The sequence below is a fragment of the Papaver somniferum genome, chromosome 1 (assembly GCF_003573695.1).
Source record: "Papaver somniferum cultivar HN1 chromosome 1, ASM357369v1, whole genome shotgun sequence".
NCBI classification, from domain to species: Eukaryota; Viridiplantae; Streptophyta; class Magnoliopsida; order Ranunculales; family Papaveraceae; genus Papaver; species Papaver somniferum.
Window position 1 is genome coordinate 23,401,278 of NC_039358.1, and position 5,890 is coordinate 23,407,167.

Sequence of the window (5,890 nt, forward strand, 5' to 3'; positions counted from 1 at the left end):
GAGTTCTCCCTTATAAAGTCTTCAAATCAGGGTTTGCATTTAATGCTACCTTGGTAACAAAGCATTCAATATTCACTGTTAGATGAAAACCTGATTAGACTCGAGCTAATATATTTCAACCGTTATATAAAGCTTAGCTTGTTACACACAAATGAAAAGTGACTTCATTTAGATATGAGAAACCGTACCTAAACGTGTACAACTTTGTTGGCTCAACAATAGTTAACCGAAGTTAGACATATGAACACTTTCATATCAACCATATTCATCTTAACCATAAATAGTTCAAATGACTCACATGAAACTAGTTCTAGAGTTGTTCAATTGTTTATATTCTCATAGAAGTATACAAGACACAATTGAAGTAAAATGGATTTTGATTCACTCGAATCATTTCATGCACATTATAGCCACGGTTTGCAAAAGATTGCATTCCTTAATATATAAATGTATTAGTTCATGAACAAACCGATTTTAGAACATAACCTACTCAAGTATGCAAACATGTACGTATACCTAAGTAGCCGAACTTGGACTATGTTCGCCAGTATGCAAACGGGTACGCATACTGTCGTTCACATCCGAACTCAGTTGAATATAGTGCATGTACGGGTACGCATACTAAAGTTACCGGACTTCGACTGACTTCGCCAGTACGCACACGGGTATGCATACTATAGCACCTGGACTTCACCTGACCAACCAGTACGCATACGGGTATGCATACTAGATTGCCGGTCTTGGACTACACATATGCAAGTACGTATACAGTGTTTATATCCAATCGTGGTTAATCGTTCTAAACTTCCATTTAAATCATTGAAACATTCTCGGAAGACGATAATCGCTGTCTCATACAAACTATCATCTTCAAAGAAATTTTCAAGTGATCGAATGATCAATGCGAAACATTCCGAGTCTACATCAAATGATTGTCTCACACAAATCATGTAAGATGTTACAAGGAGATTTTCACATGCTCATCTTTTGACTTTCATCAAGAATATAAGATGAACTTGGTTAAAGCGAAAGCTTACCAACACATATTTCAACAAATATGTATGCAAGTTAAACTCAGCTCGAAATATCAAATGTGTATAATGGAAGTCTATATAGGTATACGACTGTTGTCTCAAATAGGATATAGAGTACATAGACTTTTGAGTGATAGATGAGTTCAAGTTTCCACATACCTTTTGTTGATGAAGTTCCACAAGCTCCCTTAGTAGTTCTTCGTCTTCAATCGATGAACCCCGTGAAGTCTAATGCTCAACTACACTTTCTATCCTAATCCGAGACTTATCTATAAGTAGACTAGAAATCAAGACTTATAGTTTTGACAACTAAACTTGACAAACAAGATTGAGATAGCATCTCTTGCGAGTTCAACCGATCAGTGCTCTAACAATCTCCCCCTTTGACAATTTTAGTGACGAAACTATCAATACATATGGATTACAAAATAAATAACCTTTGTAGCTTCTCATCCAAATGCTTGGTTTCCTTGGTTCTTCAACATTACTCGAAATCTTCGTCACTTCCTCATACTCCAGTGATTTTGAACGTGTTCAACTCATCATCATAGTTGTTGAAGATCCGTAGATATAACAATGAGAAAAAAGTTGCTCTCAATCATTGTTATACAGTGTCATAGTATTATTACACAACATCAAAGTCCAATTGTATCACAATTTTGACAACAATACTAGGGTGATATGTATCACTCCCCCTTAGTCAATACTTCATCTCACATGGAAACCACTCCCCCTTACATAATGATCCGTAAACCATATGTATTTGTAGTGTGAACTACACATTAATTCTCCCCCTTTTTGTCAATATAAATTGGCAAAGGTACGAAAACTAGTGGAATCCTAATGAATTTCTCATAGAGATTCTTCATGACTAAAAGAAAACATATCAACTTTGTTTAGATGCAATCATATAGTCGAAACTAAATGCATTCATCAAGGAGTTAATAAAGATACAAGGAAACTCCTGCAATATTCCACAGCCGCACTCCCCACAAAGATTTCGTAATTAAGCACAAGTTCAAATAAGAACTCTCCCCCATAAAATGTCATTCCCGAAAGAACAACAAGAGCGACCTTACTTTTACGAGAAAAGAAGGATTTCTTTGGACATTAACAAATCACATGAAACATGAATTTGTATCCAGAAAACTCAATTAAATTAACCACAAGAGAACCGATGATTAATTTAATCGGAAATGCTCACATAAGAGAACTTACGGAGCCACACAGTACCTACATAAAGATGTAGATCAGCAAAAGACCAATACTGCGAAATATCCAAAGATTCATTCTATTTTTCATCAATATTTGCATAATGACATATAATAAACTTAATCTTTGCATACAAAAGTTTATCCTATCATCATCAATATTTGCATAATGACATAATAGGCTTAACTTTTGTTGTCAAAAGTTCATTCTATCATTTATCAATAAAGACATATTGAAAAAGCGGGGGTCTAACAACCACACCCAATATTTCGTTTAGTAATATGTATGGACTAACTCCAATATACTTTGAAGAGAATCAACTAGATAGTCAAACTCAATTTTAAGAAAAGTATATCCAAGAGTTATATCTCTCTTTCTCAATTCAATCCGCAATCAAAGAAATAGGAATTTGCGAGCCCGATTGAATATAAGAAATAACTTGGACGATATCAAAAAATATCTAAGTGTCAATCAATTTAATCAACAACCAAAGGTTGGATTCACAATTGATTGAACTTACGCACAATCTGTGATATTTCAATTATATAAACAAATATAATGCGGAAAAGAAATAACACATACACCAAAAAATTTGTTAACGAGGAAACCGCAAATGCAGAAAACCGGGACCTAGTCCAGATTTGAACACCACACTGTATTAAGCCGCTACAGACACTAGCCTACTCTTAGTTAACTTCGGACTGTTGTAGTTGAGCCCTAACCAATATCACACTGATCAAGGTACAGTTGCGCTCCTTACATCTCTGAATTCTAGCAGGACTCTACGCACTTGATTCCCTTAGCTGATCTCACCCACAACTAAGAGTTGCTACGACCCAAAGTCGAAGACTTGATAAACCAATCTGTCTCACACAGAAAAGTTATTGAATAGATAAATCTGTCTCCCACAGATATACCTCTGAGTTTTGTTCCGTCTTTTGATAAATCAAGGTGAACATGAACCAATTGATATACCTTACTTATATTCCCGAAGAACAACCTAGAAATATCAATCACCTCACAATAATCTTAATCGTATGGAAACGAAACAAGATGTTGTGGAATCACAAACGATGAGACGAAGATGTTTGTAACTACTTTTTATCTTGCCTATCGGAGATTAAATCTCGAGCAAATCTTAGAGAATATAGTACTCAATCATGATAGAAAACAACTAGATCAGAACATGTAACTACAGAGAAAATAGTTGGGTATGGCTTCACAATACCAATGAAGTCTTCAAGTCGTTAACATACAGGGTTTTGGAGAAACCTAAGGTTAAAGTATAATTGACTCTAGTCGCAACTAGTATCACACAGGAGGTGTGGGGATTAGGTTTCCCAGTTGCTAGATTTCTCCCTTATATGGTCTTCAAATCAGGGTTTGCAATCAATGTTACTTGGTAACATAGTATTCAATATTCACCGTTAGATGAAAACCTGATTAGAGTCAAGATCATATCTTTCAACCGTTAGATCGAACTTAGCTTGTTACACACGAATGAAAAGTGACTTCATTTAAATATGAGTAACCGTACCTTAACGTGTACACCTTTGTTGGCTCAACAATAGTTAACCGAAGATAGCCATATGAACACTTTCATATCAACCTTATTCATCTTAACCATAACTAGTTAAAATGACTCAAATGAAACTAGTTCTAGAGTTGTTCAATTGTTTATATTCTCAACAAGTATAAAAGACACAATTGAAGAAAAATCGATTTTCATTCACTCGAATCAAGTCATGAACATTATAGCCACGGTTTGCAAAAGATTGCATTCCTTAATATATAAATGTATTAGTTCATGAACAAATCGATTTTAGAACATAATCCACTCAAGTATGCAAACGAGTACGCATACCTTAGTGGCCGGACTAAGTTTGGGTTCACTAGTATGTGAACGGGTACGCATACCACCAGACTCAGTAAAGTCCTGGAACTTGAAACTCACGCCAGTACGCGTACTAGTATACGTACTTAGTTCCCGTACCTCTACTAAACTGTGAACACATAAATCACGAAGCCATCCACGTGTTCACAAAAAATATTCGCATACATTCTAATTCTAAAATTGTGCGTCGTATGTGTAAAGAGGATGATTATATCGATTCATCGACTCAAAGCCTTCAAGCTTGTCATTGTCTAGTCGAATATTATCATAAATAATGTTCGTATAAAGGAATAAGAAGAAAATCAAGTATAAATGTAAAGCACATGAAGTTCAACGCTGAATGTAAAGTGCTGAAATGTAAATAAGATAAAGATTTACGTGGTTCGGAACTAAGGCCTACATCCACGGGGCTGGTGTTTCACTATGTATTGAATGATTACAAAGATAGTCGAATGACTTTAGAGTATACATAGGTCTGCGGAAGTAGGGGGATTACTTACTCTTCCTATTTCTCTCTCCTATATTCTCTTATAATTGCTCTGGATTGGTCACCCCTTCTCTCTTAGTGGAGAGGGGTATTTATAGGGTTAGAACGTGGGCCCTACTTCTGAGGTGCCGTTGTAATCTTATCTTCTTGTGCTTTGTGCCCATTACGCAGAGGTCTTCGGCATATGCTGCGGCCTGAGCTTGAATACGAAGGGTTATCCTCGCCTCTTCCACGAGCTGATTGACACGTGTATACCTCTTTGGTATTTAATGCGGGTAGATGGATGTCTGCTCGTGTCAGACAAGTGTCTCTTTGTCTAGTCACATCTGTGTCAGTCAAACTTCCTCTCAGCCGTTGATCTGGGATCTTCCTCGGGATTAGGTGTATTCACACCCAAGGGGTATTATCTGGTGCTCCTATAAGCCATCATACCTCTATGATCCTCTGTCCCTGACCGTCAGATCTGCTGACCGGTGGCATCTTCTGATGAGATGCTTGTTATCCTGTTTTGATATCTCGTTTTGCATGCCTTCCACGTGTCTCTTTCTGTACACGTGGTGAATGATGAAAGGTGTACATACAATTTGCCCCTCTTCTTCTGACTTGGGCGCATTTTTCAATTTAGAAGAAGAAAGGTCGTCCTACACGTTTTATCTCTCTTGAAATAACTTCCCCTATAAATATGGGCACGTTTCCCACTTTGCATTAACTTTCCCCATAACTGCTCCTTGGTACGAGGGACAGTTATCGTCTTCTCTAGCTTTATAAATAGGAAAGAGAATGTGAAAAAAACTTTTATCCTCTTCTTGTCAGTGTTCATCCTCTTCTTGTTTACTATTCTTGTTCTTTAGTCATTTATTATCGTCATTCTTGTGAGGAAGATAACAGCATTCAATTTTCTGTCTCTTTCGCTCTCGATTGTTGTTGCCCCTGTATCGCAGATAACTAGCTTTTGATATCTCCGATCCTCCTTTCTTCGACTGCGGTTGGTGCTTGTCGTCCTCTTCTATACAGGTATGGGGTTTTTCATTAGATTCTCATCATTGATTTATCTATGTATCTACCCGTTTGTTTCCTGCTGTTGTATTCTTGGCTTTGTGATGAAGAACACACATGTCGAAGCATATATGCTTGCCCCTGTTCTTTGTTACAAAGTCTGTGAGTCGGTATCTAAGTATTATCCCTAGAGTTTGATGGAGTATTTCTGGTTATTTTTAGTTCTAAGGGTTTTCAATGTTTATCCGGATGAACCATCAATTATGG